Here is a 19902-nt window from a genome sequence, read left to right on the forward strand (position 1 = left end):
TGTCTGCTTTTTTAAAAGAACTTTCCCATTCTATTGTCAGTAACATTCACTCTGACATAAATATATTACCAAAATAAGTTACCATGAATTATGTTAATGCATGTGCGCTGGAGTAATATAGGGTTTTCAGCGTTTATTTTATAATTCCAAAGCCACTACAAAAATCAGTGCTGTTGTTTTGTAAAAATGAGGGATTCAGTGCTATGTTTGTATCTTTTGTATATAGCATTTAGTCTTGGAATACAGAACCTTTCTCTGTGCATTCTGTTTTGCAAAATATCTGTTGGGCATGGGATTGTGTCTTCAGCTCCTGACACTCCTTCACTGTCCAGGAACACCAAAATTCAAGTGACCCCAACCCCCAGTCCAATTTCAGGAGAATTTCAGAGATTGTGAATGGAAATATCCACGGCTCCAAAATAAATGATACAAATACAGTGGTGCCTCGCAAAACGGGTGCCTCACACAATGATGAATTCACACAACGATGCCTTTTTCTGTTAAATTTGCCGCCTCACACAGCGATGCTTCCTATGGGGGATTTTCACGCAATGATGTCTCTTTTTCGTTCCTGTAAAAGTGTCTTACAATGTTTGGAAGTTGTTTTAAATGGTTGCAATGGTTAGCCCACCTCCTGAAACCTATGCAAACTGATTTTGGTGTTGTTCTGACACTTCGTTAATTTATGGTAATTTTTTGTTTTCCCCCCTCATTGAACTCCATGCATTTCAAAAAATTACCATTAATTAACGAAGTGTCAGAACAACACCAAAATCAGTTTGCATAGGTTTCAGGAGGTGGGCTAACCATTTCAACCATTTAAAACGGCTTCCAAACATTGTAAGACACTTTTACAGGAGCGAAAAAGGACTTCGCAAAGCCATTGAAATGTATTGAGTCGGCTTCAATACATTCCAATGGAGGAAACATTGTTTCACACAGCGATGTTTCCTATGGGGATTTTCACTCAGCGATGGCAATCCATTCCAATTGGAACGGATTAACCGGTTTTCAATGCATTCCTATGGGAAATGGTGTTTCACAGAACGATGTTTCACACAACGTTGATTTTTTTGGAACCAATTAACATCGTTGTGTGAGGCACCACTGTACTGGGATACATCAGATGTCAACAGCAGCCAGAGGCTTCAGTTCCATGTTGTAGTGCAAGAAGTTGGCTTTCCCAGTTTAATTTAGATCAAGGTTTTGCTATTTAATTGGGATTTTCACTGTCTAATTGGGATAGCCATGATTTCCAGAGTTTTGTCGTGGACACATCTATCTCCCCCCCCCCCCCATTTCTTGATTTTAGAGAAACAGCTACCCTGACTGAAGCTGCCCTTGGTTCTCTGCATGGGATGATTCAGGAAACAGCTGTTTAATAGTGACAGAAATGCACTCCATAACGCTTAGGGATATTTTCATATACATAGCTTAAGATTTGTCCCTGTTTCTGAAAAAATCCTGGACAATGCTCTGATGAATTCTAGTAAAGGTTACTTTTGGGGGGTACTGAAGAGCAGGAGTGGGTTGTAGGGAGCTGTTTCTGAAAGCAAAGTGAAAAGGGGAATTAGTAAATTGCAGCATAGAGGAGAACATAATATATGCGTTACCTCAGTTGCTGCTCAATTTCTAAGTTCAGGACTCTGTTGGAGAAACAGAAATACAATTATGCAAGTGTTCTCACCGCCAATGAGCTCTCCCTCACAGTGGTCATGCACTGGTTGCAGAATTGGGTATATGACCAAACATGTGAAGGATAGCCTGCCCGAAAGGAAGAGTGCTGCGATTGTCCTTGCGTGTGGGTTTTTTAAATTAGGCTTCTCACCTAAAAAGTGAAGTGTTGGGACTATAATCCAGTGTATCAGTTCTTCTTCTCACTTCTAGGCATGTGGAAATCGAATACAGTTGCTCAGTTGTAAAGGAAGAAGACTTAAGGCACATTCTTGATCAGAATTCTCTGTCTCTAGTAGTTATTTGTCAGAGAATCATGGAACTTTAGAGCTGGGTTATCAAGTCCAGCCCTCTGCCAAACCAGAAGGTCTGCAGCTAAAGGATCTCTAACAGGTGGCCATTGAAATTTTGTTTTAAAATGTCCATTGAAGGAGAGTCCGCTATCTTCCAAGGCAGTTTGCACTCTAAGAGCTCCTACTGTCAAGAAGGTCTTTCCGATGTTAGGCAAAAATCTCCTTTCACAGATTTGAAGCCAGTGATCAGGTTTGTAGTCCCATTTGTATATAGCAGAGTGCACAATGGCAGAGACTTAACTTGAATAAAATTAAAGTTATTTATTTTACAAAAGCATGATTCACATTTAATTCATGTGAGTTAAATACTTGTAGTACAAAAAGTGTAATAGCTTTTCATTGCTTATTACCATACTTGCTTTTAAATTAGTTGCTTGTAGCCTCTGTGATTTCAAGGCTCATCAATCCTTTAACAGTTTATTTTCTGTTCTCTCTTTCACTCATGAGGAAATATCCATGCAGACCTCTCTCACTTTATCTGGCAGTATCTGGCAGTATATTTTCGTTCTGCAGATCCTTCATCTTCCTTCCTTCTTCCTCTCTCCTGCTGGTCTGCTGCTTCTTCTGCTCATGCTTTCACTCACACATACACACACATGGTTTGCTGCTGCTGCTGCCGCCGCCTTTATACTGATGTTACTCAGTGACATTCAGCATTTCTCAAGGTTAATCAACTCATCAATCTCACCTGCCTGTCTTTCTCTCTTGTAACTTTACTGAGCAGAAACGCTCTTGGTAAAATATAACCCCAATAGCCAGGTCCTAACCTTTGGCACTCCATATATCAAGCTGCAATTATTTGGATAATACTGGGCAAAGTAGGACTTAATTCTGATTAAATGTGCAAATGATGGTACCATTAGTGTTCCTCAAAAATAAAATGGGACCACTTCCTTTAAAACAGGTAACTCTGTCTTTCTGAATGTTTTTGGACTGCTGATTACTTACATCCTTATCCGTAGCTGTTCTGCCTAGGTTGGTGGGAGTTTTGGGCCAGATATACATATACAGTGGTGCCTCACAAGACGAAAGTAATTGGTTCCGCGAATAGTGCCATCTTGCAAAATTTTTGTCTTGCGAAAAGCAGTTTCCCATAGGAATGCATTGCAATGCATTCCTATGGGAAACCTAGCAAGACGAACGAATTATTTTCGTCTTGCGAGGCATCAGTCTTATGGGGGAAAATTGTCTTGTGAAGCACGGCCATAGAAGAAGCCGTCTTAAGAGTCACCAACACGATCGCAAAACACTTTGGTCTTGCAAGTTTTTCATCTGGCGAGGCATTTGTCTTGCGAGGCACTACTGTATATGGATAAATGGAACAATTGTGGCTTGTTTCACTGCTCTTGTCATTTGACACCAGCCTTGTGAGCCTCTAGTGGTGCTTTCTGTGCACTTGATTCTGGATTCTGTTGACTTCATATTCAGTCTCACTATTGGGCATATTCATCTGCAGGAATGACTGTTTTTTCACTTCTGACATGTTGGATTATATGCAGTAGTTCACTAGAACTCATCAGAATCAACCGTTTATCTCTGCCCCATGAATGTTGAAAAGTCTCACCTAAAACAAAGTTCAGAATTGTTGCAGGTATTCTGAGGAGTGAATACACATTTTCCCCCTGAAAGATGTGATGTATGCACGTGAGTTCAGCTCATGAGTTCAGTTCACTGTATGCACATGAGTTCAGCATATCATTTTTCACTAAGGAGATTAATTATTTTAATATTCATAATCCAGAAGTCTCACAACTCTGATTGTGTTTGGTTGCAAAAAAAAATCATGTATTTTGATGGGAACAGCCTAGTTTCCCCCAAGGTTCACATATTCCCTTTCTTTCCAGTATTGCTACTAGAAGGAAAGTTGAAACTTTCATTTCTGTGTATTCTCGAAGGCTTTCATGGCCAGGATCTGATTGTTTTCCAGGCTGTTCGGCCGTGTTCTTCATTTCTGTGTAATCCAATGCCTAAATAGTGGTTCAATTTAAGTATGGTTTGTCTGGGGGGGAAATGATCCCAGAAAATTAACTAGGGTTTATCAATATGACAAATTATGGCTAATCAAAGTCTAATACAGAAGGTTCCAAGCTCATTACATATTGGAAGAAGGCTAGACTCATTCATGTCATAATAACTCATCATTTAGGCCATGCCACGGCACGGAAACAGCTTTGGTCGACCTGCTGGATGACCGTCTTAGGGAGGCCGACGGGCAAAATGTCCTTGCTCGTCCTCAGTATCTCAGCCACCTTTGATATCGTCGACCATGGTATCCTCCTGGGGAGGCTCTCCAAGTTGGGGATTGGTGGCCTTGCTCTCGCTTGGCTCCAGTCCTTTTTGGAGGGCCATCCTCAGAGAGTGCAGCTTGGGGAGAATGTATTGACCCCGTGATCCCTCAGCTGTGGGGTTCTGCAGGGTTTGATCATCTTCCCAATGCTGTTTAACATGATATAACAATATATGAGGCCGTGGGGGGGGGGTCATCTGGTGATGTGGAGCTTCGTATCACCAATATGCTGATGACACCCAGCTCTACATCTCCTTTTTTCCATCTGCAGTGGATGTTGTTCCATCCCTTGGGTGCTGCCTGGAGGCCGTTCTGTAATGGATGCAGTCAAATGGACTAAGGTTGAACCCAGACAAGGCGGAGGTTCTGCGGGTGGGAGCCCCCAATGTCAGTGGTTTGGGGAACTCCCTCTCTTTTGGAGGGGTGACTCTCACCACAAAGAATTTAGTTCACAGTCTGGGGGTCCATCTTGACCCGGCGCTTACCATGGAGACCCAGGTAGCGTCTGTGGTTCAGTCTGTACACTTGCATCTTCGGTGGAACGCCCAGCTGTGTCCCTATCTAGTCACGGGGGCACTCAGCACGCTAGTCCATGCGCTTGTAGTCTCGAGAATAGACTACGGTAATGCTCTCTACGTGGGGCTTCCTTTGGGACTGATGCGAAAGCTTCAGATGGTCCAGAACACGGCGACCAATCTATTAACAGGGGTGAAAAGATCTTTTCCCCACTCTGGTCACCTTACACTGGCTACCTATCTGCTTCCGCATTGATTTCAAGATGTTAACCATTACATATAAAGCCCTTAATGGTTTAGGATCTCGATACCTGGCAGAGTGCCTTCCACCCAGTTCTACCCATATCACCTACTCCAGTCAGGCTGGGTGGCTGAGGGGCCTAACACCAAGAGAGGCCCGGTGGGAAAAAACCAGACATTGGGCCTTCTCGGCAGTGGCCCCTTGGCTTTAAAACAACTTACCTGTTGAGATCTGCCTGGTTCCCTCGCTGACTAACTTGAAGACATGGCTATAAATACATCGAGATCCTAAACCTTCCTATGGCCATTACCTAGCCTATCTCCCTTTTTCTTCTTTTTATTTTCTCTCCTTCTTCCTCCTCTTCTTTCCCCCCCTTTTTCTTTTTCCTTTCCCATCTTGAATTAATCTGGATTTTATCTTAGTTTATTTTTTATATTATATGTAAACCGCCCAGAGTAGACACGTTCTAGATGGGTGGTAAATGAATGAATGAATGAATGAATGAATGAATGAATGAATGAATGAATGAATGAATGAATGAATAAATAAATAAATAAATAAATAAATAAATAAATAAATAAATAAATAAATAAATAAATAAATAAATAAATAAATAAATATCATTTGTTGTGATGCCTGTTAATGTTGTGACTCCTGGACCATGCCCTCTGCTGCTCTCCCCACCCACCCTGTTCCTCTGTAGAAGCCAGTCAGATCCCATCTTTGTAAGGTGACCTTTATAGGATGGTGGTCATCTTATTGCCTCCAAATTTATTGGAGTTAATGTACCCCTTTCAGGGCAGCAGCAGCACAAAGACCACAAATGTATGCATGGAAAACACACACAAAGATCGAATGTTTCAAATGCTTTTATGACTTCTGATGCCAATTATTTTGTGATGGTACCATTGCACTTAAAACAACAACCTTTTTGTGCCCACTGACCCCAAAGGTGTGGGGATCCCTGGTCTATACCAATTTTTTAAAGTCACAATACATTATGTATGATAGGTACTTTACATCTTTAATAGTATCTTTGTTGGTTGTCATATATTTTATCTTTGTGCTTGTTTCTATAAACATGGGCAGCACTACTCCAGATTAGAACTAGGAGCCTGAACAATTAAATATACCTTAATAATAATAAAAACACTTCCCAGGTAGAAAACTAGGGTATTGGGGAAAAGTGTTCTGGCTCACTTTCTCCCTGATGTCTTGAAGACCCCTCTTTTGTTTGCTCTGGTGAGAAAATGCATGTGCACATGAATATGCCCCACGATTTCAGCTGAAAAAGTGTCCTCATCAAGTCAGAGGTCTTGTTTCCTTATAATGTTGCTGTATCTCAGTAAGTTTATGTTCAATTAATTAACTTGCATACTGTGTTGTGAGTGAACTAAGTTAAATTAAAAAGGAATGGGGCTGATCGAATGAATTGAGTTTCAATCTCACTAGTTGTTTTCTTCCAAATAGTTAATGTTCCTCAGATAAAACAAGTGATAGAAAATAACAACAAATCTGAGCGTAACAAGGAAGGGGTGAATAGTGAAACACATACTCACTTGGCCCACTCCCATAACTTTATTAGTTCTCTTAATGGCCAGGTACCATGATGTTTGCACCAGCCTCAGGACAGATGATGGTTTAAATCTACCACTGGTTCATACAATTAAGAATCTACAGTAAATCTTTTCAGTGAATAAGTATTAGGACTAAAATATAAGCGTGAAGGACAAGTTTGCATGATTGATCTTGTCATAGAGGAATGTAAGCATGAATTAAACAAATCAGTGCCATTCTTAATGGTAGGAAAGCCTGTACAGCAGTACATTCATTTCTTATTAATATTTAGATCAAATATACCTATTAAATACTTTCTGTCTTCTGTAGTTTGGTATGTTTAAGTCGTTTTGGTGTTTGCCTTTCTAGAAGCTATTTGCGTATATGTAAACGGTTACGGTTCTCTTTCAGTACTAAAATTCCATCATGAAATTGACTACTATAGCATGCTTTTGACATTACTGCAAAATATTTAAATAATGTGTCGATAGTGAGTTGTTTGTCTTACACTTAACTGCTCACCTGACAGGGCAAATGAAGAAAATTGGCTGTTGAATTTTCAGATTTTGTATTCTCCATTTTATTTCAAACATATACTGAGTAGCTGAAGGTCATTGCAGAGATGGAGTAGATCTAAAAGCTGTTTTCACGTGTGTCCTTGTCACTTGTTCAGAAACAGAAATCAGAAGCAACCAGTTTCTTACTCTGAGCTGTTTAAAGAAAGTGCTTTAAGTAGATTGTGTGAACATTCATATTGGTGATTGCTTCTATAAAAGAGGGGCATGTGCCTGCAGGAGTCACATCAAATGAAAAAAGGCTGTTGAGAGGGTGCCTTTTTAGCGGTAAGGAAGTACAGAAAGCTTTCTGTGGGTAGATGCATGAGGTTCCATTTGTGTGCTACCACCGTGTAACTAAGAAGAGAGAGCACACAAGTTACTAGTGCTTTCTACAGCTTTTGGTTACATGTGAGAAAGATCCACCTACTTAGATTTATACACAGTCTTTGCAAAGGTGCCATTTTATTTAAGATAAAAGTAATCTTGGTCTAGATGAGCAGGATAGAAATCTAATAAATAAATGAAATAAATGAATAATCTGAGAAGTTGGGCTGATTAAACCTAATTATAAGGGCTTATTTGTGTACCCGAAAGCCTACTTTGGCACCTGTGTGCATTAAGTTCAGTGTTAGTTTAGAAACAATGTTCAATCACCCATCCTTTCAGGTCCCATGTTGCAGTGTGGGTTACTAAATTCTAATCCTTATTGTACATCTCATGGAATTACATGAGTTTCCATGGAAAGCATATGCATTTAGACAGGGGGGGCTAGGATCCAAATCGCTACTTTAGCTTAGGTGTGCCCAGTGTGCCTTGAGACTCTTTTCCCTTTGGACAGACTACAATCCATATTACTAACTGCTTTCTGAAACTTCCCATACTTTCAGATGTTTCCCATGTACTGAGGGGTGATAGCTACAGTACAAAGCTCCTTTGGATCTGTGAAAGTAGTGTGTGATGCTTTGGATTCAGGCTCATGGTAGTTGTAATAATGTAGACCTAAAGCTTTGGGTTTTGTTTTAGCTCTCCATACATTACATGGGAAATACGTGTGCAGTGTGTACATTTGAACTAGGTCACATTAAAGCCTACCAGAATTCAGCATCTTTAAATTGAGATTCTGGTTTCCACAACAAAATAGAGGGCCTTTATAGAGTGTGAGATGTATGCAGAAAAGCATTCCTTATAAATGTGTAAAAACTTTGTTCCATAGTGTGGACACATCCTTCCTGACCAGGCCACGTGGAATACAGGTATAATCTTTCAGTGATACAGTTTGTATTAAATTATGAAACATAACAGGTGCACAATGTATATCTGCCCTTGTGAATCTGATGTCAGTGGTATCTATTAAAGTCTACACATAAATGGAGTTAATGTGGGCAATATGGAACTGATCATGCTGTATTTAGCGATACTGTTTGACCTAAATTATTTCCTGGGAATGTATGTACTTTGAGAACATACTAGATGTGCACATCTGTCTGCTACCAAGTATGAAACTTACTTTTTGTTAAATTTCCTGAGCTGACTTCCCTGATCTTTCATTTTATCCTTCATCCTGAATGTTACAAGGATCACTCTTGTTATGTTGCGATGTAAAGAACAGTGAACTAGAAGTTTAAGAATTTGTTCAGATTCTTCTTTTCATGCTGTTGTATATGAAATCCTTTTTTATGGTCCCTATGCATGTTGAAACTCTCTTGTGCTGAAGAATGGCAAGCCCTCTGCTCGTAATTAATCTGCAAGACAAGAGGAAATACTCATTCCCACTTTGAGCTATGAAACAATTGCATTTTATTTTTATACTTGTAATTCTGGTTGTGGTAATTTCACTGCCACTAACTCATTGTGGATATTGTAGATATTCCCAGTCCTATATTTCAATACATGGATTTAAAACAATAAAGAGCTCTACTTTGGAAGTAGTAAATTTAACTGGTTTCTCAATTCAGTTTCTTCAAAAATTCAACATTGATTTGGCAGCAAAGTTGGAAAGTAATCACTTAATAGATTTGAATTGTTCTGTATTTAAGGCTTTAATTTTTCTCACGCTGCTGCTTAATTTTGACTGAAAGAGTGCCTGCATTTTTGCACAGTTGGATGTGTTGTTTTTAAAGCACTTTAGGATTCCACTGAACACAAACATGCCTCCTCTCTGTTGTTACATAGTCAAGAGTTTGGGTGTTGATGCAGTCTTGGACAAGCGCAGCACCTGCCCCCTGAAGGATCTCCGGAGCAAATGTAACATGATCTCCCATTCACCTCCAGTGAACAGGTGGGGCTGTATGGATTGGTCCTCACTGGTCTGTTTCCTTTGCTCATCTTTGTTTGTCAAGGACAGCTTGATGCAAAATGGGCTGGTGGCGGGGGGGGGGGAGGCATACATACCAGTCCTGGTAACAGCCTTGAGTGTTAGCATCTATCCTCTGTTACAGCGTGATATCCTGTGCACTTTCTGTGAAAAGAGGGCAGTCAAACGAAGACTTTCATGCCTACAGGGGTCTTTCTGTGCTTTGGAATGCTTGTTGTGGTCTGTATTAAGATCTTTATGTCTAGGACTTTTTTTTAGGGAAGGAAGAGAAGACATTAATTATTTTAAAGTATTTCTGAAAGCTTCAGGCATACCTTTTTGGGGGCTGAAACTCAGTGTGCTAGGATGTTAGGTTATTTTTCTGAAACATAAAACTAAATTGTAGAATCCAGAAAATGGAGTGAAATTAGCATGCATGGAGGACTTAGTTGTGAGTTTCTCATATTAATTTCAATGGGACTGAAGTGCATTATACCTGTCTGTATTAGATGAGGCGCATCAGTGCTACCAGTTTAGATTTCCTTTGTTAGATTTCACTGTTTCCAATGAAGCTTTGGCTATGCATCTTCATTCAGCATTCAAGGTTTACAGTATACAAGTACCCCTGATTTTACACGTTATAGAGACAACCTGTGTCACACATAAATGAAAGGCAGGATACCATCTTTGAGAAGGCTTCCTCCTTTCAATAATTCTGCTCTCACAGGTGCATCTGAGTTTCTCAGGGGGTAGGGCTCTAGTGCTACAGAGTGCGTGCCTTAGACTGAAATACAGAAGACAGCTTGATCATATTTCTCCCATTCTTAATTAAGGTAAATGGTGCTTGTTAATGATGGCTATATTTGATTGCTGTAGAAGTGCACAAGGAGGAGTGAAGCTGTGTCTTTCTAGCTGTTTCATAGCAGATCCTACCATGAGGAGCTATATAATCTAGGAGAAAACAGCGGTGACTGCAAAACAAAAACACATGTGCACAAGTTTTTTAATGAATTTTGATGCCTAGATAACTTTTTCAGCAAGAGTTGGCATAGCAATATGATTGACATTTTTATATACATATATTTTTAATGGTGGTTGTTTTTATGTTTAACTATTGAAATTTTCCAGAGTGTTTAGTTTTTCTTTAAAAAATATATTATTGATTGTTCAGAAAGTGTAAGGTTGTTGTTGTTGTTTTAAATAAAAGGTTGCAGTCTATTTGAAGTCTTATTGGATACTGGATAAAATCATTTTTAGGGGCCAAATGTGACCGGTATATTCAGAAGTGTCATATATCTAAATTTTCATCAATGGAGTACTTAAAAAGTGGTAGGCAAAGCCATCCAGATCAGTAAACTGGTCTGAGGTTTTAGAGGATGTTTTGATTAGACTTCCACATATTTTTACCCTCTCTGAAAATAAAGTATGATGTAATAGAATACAGTTAAGATACGACAGATTTCTGGAATGCTTCAAGTGCTTTCTAAAGGTTGACTCCATACTGTTTTAGACTCCTTGTGCCAATTATAATCTGAAGTATTTGCAATGGTTTGCAAAATCCAGGAACCGGATACGTGTTAAGTGACACATTCAGTGCTAAGTGACCACTTCCTATGGATAAATTTTCTATCTAGAAAACCCAGATATGGCTATGAATTGAAAAGTAGTTAGGTGAACCAGTTTGAAGACCTGACATAATATAGAAATATTACCTAATTAGTTAAAGACACTAGGTGAGCTGTTGAGGGCTCTGCATTAAAATGTTAATTTTAACAGTGGCCTTAAATTGTTTCCTCTTGTCTTTATTGGTATAATTTTTTTTCATAAGCATTCATTTTTACTGTATTATTTGTTCCCTGTAAAATGTGTGTTGCACTGTATGTGCCTCTGTTCCAATCATTATATATACAAATTGTCACAAAAATAGCATCAAACCCTAATACCTGTGTCATATTTGGAGTCTTAGACTGTCATTTCCATTAGTTTGATAACACAAATCCTTTGACATCTAAATGTATAGATTACATGAAGCAGCCTCCTAACAGAGACTCTATATATTATTCTAAATGCTTATGCAATAAGGACATGTTTTGTGGGAAATGAAAGTGAATTGTTTTATATCACAGTAATCTTTTTTTTTAAAGATCAGTTGCCACCCCCAACAGAAGTCAACTTTTGAAAATGTTATTGATAATAAATTCTTAAATGTACATTTTCAGTGTTATTTTAATTTGGGTTTTCATTTTTCCTGAATGGTCTTGCCTTATAACATCAATATTTTAAAAACTGTAACAAAAATGAAATAAATGTTGACAAACAGCATATTCAAACTCTGGCTTATTGATCTCTGTGTATCAAAATAAACATTTTATTTTTAATTACAGGGGTAAGATATAGATAATCTTAGAAGCCATTTTTAGTTGAGTTCCTTTCAAGCATTATTTTTAAGTGGTGGGGAAATTCCTCTTCCTTGGTATGAATAACTTTTAGAATGCTCCTGGCATTCAGGAGGGGCAAAAAAATCTACAAATACCTCAGATGCTACTGCAAATATTTAGAGATACAGACTATGTGTTCTACAAATGATATTTCCTTACAGGTCCATGTTTTAAGTGCAGTGGTGCTTATTTTGTACTTAAAGCAGGCAAACTGACTTGAACATGTACAAAACACTCTCAGAATTATTACTGTTCATTTACTATCACAATAATCAAATCTCTTTGAAATATTAAAAAGGCTGGAAAGGGATATATAATTTGTTTCCACGTTTTTTAATGTTGTGAAAATTTTCTGGTTACACAGAGGTGATAGAAAATACACCATAATAGAGCTAGCAGAGTTAATAATAAAATGGAAAATAATTAACATTCCATAAAATACAGTGGTGCCTCGCTTAACAGGTGCCCATTTAACGACGAAATCGCATAGTGATGAAGATTTTGCTATCACTTTTTTGCAATCGCTTTGCGATGGTGTGAATGGGGTTTTTTCGCTTTGCGATGATCGGTTCCCTGTTTCGCTTACCGATCATCGCAAAGCGACGATTTTAAAACAGCTGATTGGCGGTTCCAAAATGGCCACCGGGTAAAAAAAATGGCCTCCCGCTGTGTTTAGGGACAGATTACTCGCTTATCAGGCAGCAAAAATGGCCGCCGTATAGAGGATCTTCGCTTAAAGGTCAGTTTTAAGCCCATAGGAATGCATTGAAGGGGTTTCAATGCATTCCTATAGGCTTTTTAAAATCGCATAGCAACGAAATAGCAGTGATTTTTGCTGCACCGATTAAAGTCGCTATGCGATGCACCACTGTATGCTAATACACTTAAGACACAGGATAGACTTTAGAGACTTTTGTAATGACTCTGTGAATTGACCCTTAATGTCATGAATTTTAACATCTCCCAATACTTTTTTCAAGATGCAGAGGATCCAGTGGATTTCATGATTGGATTCTATAAAATAAATTTTTGGAAAGGTACCATACTGTGTTAATACATTGTGCTGTGGAAACTACCTGGTTTTTCCATAGGTGATTCTTGGTGTAAAATTGACCTATTATGATGGTAAACCATTCCACTATCCCAGTTGATGCACTATGGGCAGCTAAATGATTCCTCTGTTGTGGTTCTGATTAGTAGCCGGGGCCCATTAGGGCACAGACTTCCACCATGAAGCTGCATGATCAGCTGTCCAACCCCTTTATATTTGGGGTTTGAAATAAACACTTAAGTGTCTTACACTGTTTTGGTACCTCATCTAATACTTGGATGTATCACAAACAGCTAGAAATCACACCCTTCAGTGTGATTTTCAATATTTCATCTTCCTTTTTTAATTCTGTAGTGGGACCTATTCCAGCTTTATATTACCTGTTGGTTTACAACCTTAAATATACAGCTCTTGCCAGCTCTACATTTTTCTAGAACCTACTTCATTCTTGTTCTTCCTCTTGTATCAATATCTTTTCTCTTTATTATACAATACAGTACTACTGCTGGTATTATAAATCACTTCTTTACAATAAACAATCCCAATTAATATACAACCTATATTTAGCATTTGTTTTCTACAATATAATGGCCAGTATCCTTTTCATGTTCACATCAGATACACTTTGCCAGTGTAAACAATGAATTTCACTCTGCACTTTTGTAATCACTTGCACTTCGCTGGGATGACTGATAGCACATGCACTAGGATAAGAGTTTTGGGGATTGCACTTCTGCCTTAGTACTCATGCAGATACCACAGACACAACCTCAAGTTGTGTGCACATAGTTGTGCAATAGGATTTTGGCCAACATTTAAATGTGCAAGACTTTGTATACTAAAAAGCAAAGGGATTTGCATCAGCATTATGTCTTCCAGCATTTCTGCCTTTTGTGTTTGAATTATAATGAGAAGGTGGTTGTTTATTTTCAGGTGCAATTAAGCCCAGGTAGAGCTTAAAAGCACTGGGTAATTTGCTCTGGTATCTTCATTTCATTTGTTAGCTCTCCAAAAGTATTAAAAAACTCTTCCATTTCTTTCTGAAGTGCTTCATTCCTTCTCTCTGCATCTTCATATGCTCTCTCTGCATTGCGCATTTTAATTTCCACCAAACGAAACCACTTCCGTTGCTGACCCAGTTTTGAATGCAGATTCTTAATCTCTAACTGTAACTCATTGTTCTGTTGCTCCAGGCTGTTGGCATAAACACAGACAGTGCAGTTTTGCCCTTTGCGATCCTTGTTTTCTTGGCTTTATCTTTAAATAGTCATTTTTAACACTTTTCTGCTACTTTGACTTTAGCCTCCAACTCGGGACCCCACTACCCAGAGAAAGTAGTTAAGCACCTCTGACATGTCATAATCTTAAGCAGCTGCCTATGATCAGACCAATTTCTATATATTCCTGTCCCTTCTTGCAACCACCATTTTCACTTACTCGTTATTTACACAACTTACAGAAGCAAAATTGACATTCTGCTGATAGCTCAAATCTCACTGCAGTAGGAACAGTCAGTTTCAGCAAGCTTTCTGCTGCCACCTTTTGCCCAAGACCCCTTTCCCTCTTTTTATGTCATGGAAGCCAATCCCCTGAAACATGATATTCCAGACTGCTGTCCGCTGCATATACAGTGGTGCCCTGGTTGACGATTACCTCGTTAGACGAGGAAATCGCTTAACGATGAAGTTTTTGTGATCACTTTTGAGATCGTAAAATGATGTTTTAATTGCTTCATGATGATCGGTTCCCTGCTTCAGGAACCGATTTTTCACTTAACGACAATCTTTACAGCTGATCGTCGGGCTTTCAGAATAGCCGCCCGCTGTGTAAAATGGCTCCCCGCTGTGTTTTAGGAAGGATTCCTCGCTTTACAGGTACCGGAAAATGGCTGCCCTATGGAGGATCTTGGCTGGACGCTGAGGTATTTCGCCCATTGGAACGCATTGAACCAGTTTTCAATGCATTTCAATAGGATTTTTACTTTCGTTTGACAACGATTTCGTTCTACAGCGATTTTGCTGGAACAGATTATCCTCATCAAGCGAGGCACGACTATAAATTACATGCTGACATTTTTTTATTGTCATTTCTGGAGGAAAATATTAATGTACTCCTGCCTTTAGTGAACACAATTTAATCACCATACTTGATCCTTTTAGAAGGCTTATTTAAAATTCTAGCAGATGGTCAAAGCAGGAGCCATACTATTATTTGCATTCATAGTGGATTTTCTGTGTAAATTATTCTGTTTTAATCAAAGAAGTTTGTAAGTGTGCCCAATATTTATGAGCCAATATCATTACTTGTCTTTTCATTGCACTAGCAACAGAAAGCCAAAGCAAAAGACCCAAATGCATATGTATCATAGAGTGAACTTTTACCTTGAAATTTTAGCTTCGTACTCTGCCTTCTGATGGGCCATCTGGTGCTTTAGACTTGCAAAGTGGTGTTCCAGGGAACTTGGACTTGTTGAGATGCTGTTGCTTGAAAGAGGACATTCATTGCAGTTGTTCATTTGGCCGGGTTCCAAGTGGTCCTGAAACTCCAAAGCGTATGTTATGGCCTTGTTAGTTTCTCCCAAATCTTCTGTGCTCTCAGTCCTGGTAAAGAGCTGTGAAACTAGATCCTCTTCAAACATCAAGTCCTCGGTGCAGTTCTTCCAAGAGATCTCAGTGCTATTATTTATATCCTTTAGGCTCACCAGACAAGTACATTCAGCTTAGTTTTCGGTGATAAGTGGCTTTGATCTGTGTTTTGTTTCAGTTTGAAGGAGGAGGCTCCTCATCCTTGTTGCAGCTGTTTGAAACGTCTCAGATGCTTGGAAAGAATCCACTTTATCAGAGCCTGGGTCTTGTTTCATTTCCAGAGTCTGTTTTTGATATGGAACGGGGAACGCCCCAAAATGCCATGCTTCATAAGTCCTCTTCAAGTAAGGGCTTGTTTCTACCCACCAGAGACACTGCCTTCTTTATTTTTATCTATTTTTTTCTCTAACTGACACAGGAGGAAGAACACTATCTTGCCCATGATTTGCTAGTTGATAGCTTCTGCTGAAGTTTATGCAAAGCTGCTGTTTACTGTTTGGTCGCAAGAGCACAAAGGAAGCAAAATTTGAATGCTCGTCTCTTCAATGCTCAAGATCTTCTGTGTCTTTCATTCACACAAAAGTATGCTAAATTTGTACTGAATTTAATATTGTGAATTGGAATAATCTCATTATCAAGGCTAGCTAAAATTCCATAAGTGCTGAAGTGCTTCAAATTACTTAGAACTCTTCATCAGACAAAGTGATGTAAACAGTGAGTAGGAATTTTTTTTTAAAAAAAATAACCAGCTGTTGTGGCTGTGATATCTCTTGTTAAACTCAGGAGCACAAACAATAGAATATGTGTAGGTTTTTGTGGGATTTTACTTGGTCCTAAGAAAAGTATTGCTTTGTGGATTTTGATTTTGTTCTTAAGTTTAGCACAACATTGTAACTTTTTAACAAAACAGAACAATGGAATTTAAAACAGAATAATAAGATGGAAATTCTTGAACAGTGTACAAAAGCAACATTTTCAAGTGTGCATTCTCTTATGCAAGAGCCAAACTTTCTGTGACCATTTTTCGTTGGGTTAATAAAAATGTTTTGCTTTTCCCTAATGTGGACCAGTGGCTCTTCACACATACAGTGTGTGTCTCTCTGTGTGTGTGAAAGAGGAGGCCTTGCAGGATTACATGAGAGGGACTGAAACTCAGCTAAGCACAGACACAGAACCTAAAAAAAGGGAGAGAAGAGTAGTTGAAATAGGAGACTCCCTACTGCATGGGATGGAAACTGAAGTATGCCGGAAAGATCCATGGACCGACCAGGTATTCTGTCTTCTTAGAGCACAGATTAGGGATGTGATGGATTACTATCACTCATAAAACCCACAGTTAGATATCCTTTTCATTTCATCCATATGAAAAGAAAGAAATGACACAACCAAGATCAACTTTGAAGAGATCACATCAGACCTCAAAGCTCTGGGAAGGAAACTTAAGGACTTTGGAACCCAAACATAAATTGTTCAAAAAGAAGGAAAAGAATAGAAAGGGAGGCGGAGTTGTATGTATGTCAAAAATATACATTCCTTCACAGAAATACAGGAGGAGGAGATTAGCTGTCCTATTGAGAGCATCTGGGTCAATGTAGTTGGGGCGAAAAACAAAAGGAACATGGTAGTTGGAGTCTACTAACGATCACCCAATCAAGAGTTTGTGGATGAAACTTTTGAAAAACAAATTGCAAGGATTTCAAATAGACACGATGTACTAGTGATGGAAGATTTCAGTTATCCTGATATATGTCAGGAGGCAAATTCTGTCAAGTATGGCCCTTCCAAGAAATTCATGGCTTGTGTAGCCGATAATTTTCTCCTACAAAAAGTAGAGAAAGAAACTAGAGGACTAGTTAATCCTTTACTTGAACCTAACCAATAGAGATTACTTGGTGTAAGAAGTGGCAGTAAGGGAAGTTTTGGGCAAGGGTAACTATGTTCTACTAGAATTCTTGATTTCAAAAGGAGCCAATGCAGAATGTAACCACACATAATATGCTAGATTTTTTAAAAGCCAGTTTTAATGAACTCAGATAAAGGATATGTAATGGCAGGAGATCCTAACAAGAAAAGGAGTATAAGAAGGGTAGGAGTTTCAAAAAAAAGGACGTTCTAAAGGCACAACTACAAACAATTCCAACAAGAAAAAAAAGGTGGGAGAAGGGAAAAAAAAGGCCAGTGTGCCTTCATAAGATGCTCAGGGAGGACCTGAAAACAAAACAAAAATGATACATATAGGAAGTTGAAAGAAGGCCAGGTCACAAAGGAGGAATACAGACAAATAGCAAGGAACTGCAGGGATGGCATTAGGAAGGCAAAAGCTGAGGATGAGCTGAGGTTAGCTAGAGACACTAAAAGCAACAAAAAAGCATTTTTCAGGTATGTGCATAGTAAAAGACAAGGAGAAGAAACAGTTGTTCAGCTACTCAATGGAGATGGAAAAATGAAAACAGAAGACAAAGAAAAGGCAGAAGTGTTCAATTCCTATGTTAGCTCAGTCCCCAAAGGACAGACTATGACCCTCCAGATAAATGTGAAGTGCAGGTGGGGGGGGGGACAAGATTGCAGCTGGATATTGATAAACAAATAGTCAATAATTTTTTATTATCGTGAATAAATTCAGATCTCCAGGACTGGATGATCTATACCCAAGAGTATTGAAGGAACTGCCCAAAGAACTCTCAGAACTGCTGTCCACTATTTTCTTGAAATCATGGGAAATGGGTGAGATGTCAAGATGACTGGAAGAGGGCTAATGTTGTTCCTATCTACAAAAAGGACAAAAAGGAGAATCCTGGAGAGCAGTCAACCTGCCATCAATCCTAGGGAAAATTCTGGAACAGATTATAAAGTGGCCACTATGCAAACACCTAGAAAACAATGCAGTCATAACTAGAAGCCAGCATGGATTTGTCAAGAACAAATGCTGTCAGACTAATCTAATCTCATTTTTTGATCAGGTAACCCTGATAGACAGAGGGGACACAGTAGACATCATATACCTTCAGAAAAGCTTTTGATCAAGCCACATGACATTCTGATTAGCAATCTAACTAGGTAGGGCTTGATAGAACAACTGTCAAGTGAATATATAGTTGGCTACAGAATCATACTCGGAGGGTGATGATTAATGGTTCCTTCTCCAACTGAGAGGAGGTAACAAAGGCTCAGTCCTGGGCCCAGTGCTATTCAGTATTTTTATTAATGACTTGGATCATGAATGCTAATCAAATTTGAGGATGACACAAAATTGTGTGGAACGGCTAACACCCTGGAAGACACAAACAAATTCAAAATGATCTAGATAGCTTGAGCACTGGGCTGAAAACAACAGAATGAAATTCGGCAGGGATAAATGCAAAATACTATAGGAAATAGAAACCAAACACAGTTACAAGATGGTGAATAACTGGCTCGGCAATACTACAAGTGAAAAGGATCTTGGAGTCGTTGTAGATCAAAAGTTAAATATGAGCCAGCAGTGTGATGTGACTACAAAAAAGCCAAATGCTGTTTTAGGTTGCATTGACAGAAGTCTCCAAATCCCATGAGTTACTAGTTCCTCTCTATTCAGCAGTGGTTCAGCCGCATCTTGAATATTGTGCCAGTGCTAGACACTGCACTTCAAGAACAATGCTGACATACTGGAACAAGTTCAGAAGAGGACAACGAAGATGATCCGGGGGCTGGAAACGAAGCCATATGAGGAAAGAATGAAAGAATTGTGCATATTGAGCCTTGAGAAAAGAAGACGTGGGGAGATGTGATAGCATTTTTCAAATACTTGAAAGGCTGTAATACAGAGGAGGGGCAGGATCTGTTCTCAATGATCCCATGCAAGGACAAGCAACAATGGGCTCAAGTTACAGGAAGTCAAATTCGAGTTGAATATCAGGAAAAACTTCCTGTTAGAGCAGTACAACAGTGGAAACAATTACCTTGAAAGGTGGTGAGTGCTCCAAGACTGGAGGCATTCAACAGAAATTTAGACAACCAGCTGTCAGATGTCCTTTGATTTGTATTCCTGCACTGAGTAGGGGGTCGCAGTAGGCCCCTTCCAACTTCATGATTCTATAATTTCTATTATCTATGACAGGGGTCATCAACCTCCAGTCCGCACCCCGGTGCCAGTCCGTGGGCTTGCCGGAACTGAGCCGCAGATACAGATCTCCGCCGCCCCCACACGCACACGCGGTGGGCATGTCATGTTTGTGCAGGGGCGTGTTGCGCATGCACACTAGCACGACACACCCACCGTGCAAGCACAACACACCCACTGCACTTGCACGGGGTGCCCCCGTGCATGGAGCTCACTCCCCCCATCCGGTTCGCAGCCCCAAAAAGGTTGGGG

General features: G+C 39.3%; 1 protein-coding gene and 1 long non-coding RNA gene across 3 annotated transcripts in view; one reads left to right on the forward strand and one right to left on the reverse strand.

Annotated features, from left to right (window-relative positions):
- MAPK9 (mitogen-activated protein kinase 9) overlaps positions 1 to 16357 on the forward strand; it is a 71228-nt gene extending 54871 nt beyond the window's left edge. Inside the window, exon 14 of one of the 2 annotated variants that reach the window (XR_013541859.1) lies at positions 15970 to 16357. The gene's annotated coding sequence lies outside the window, so the exon portion shown is untranslated. The remainder of the gene's footprint in view (positions 1 to 15969) is intronic. The other variant, XR_013541860.1, reaches the window with a different exon arrangement.
- LOC110073474 (uncharacterized) lies at positions 13392 to 16046 on the reverse strand. Its single transcript, XR_012083683.2, has 2 exons — positions 15348 to 16046; positions 13392 to 14160 (listed from the first exon to the last, which is right to left on the reverse strand). It is a non-coding gene; the product is annotated as an uncharacterized LOC110073474 (long non-coding RNA).
- Positions 16358 to 19902: the final 3545 nt, after the last annotated feature.

The sequence above is a fragment of the Pogona vitticeps genome, chromosome 2 (assembly GCF_051106095.1).
Source record: "Pogona vitticeps strain Pit_001003342236 chromosome 2, PviZW2.1, whole genome shotgun sequence".
NCBI lineage: Eukaryota > Metazoa > Chordata > Lepidosauria > Squamata > Agamidae > Pogona > Pogona vitticeps.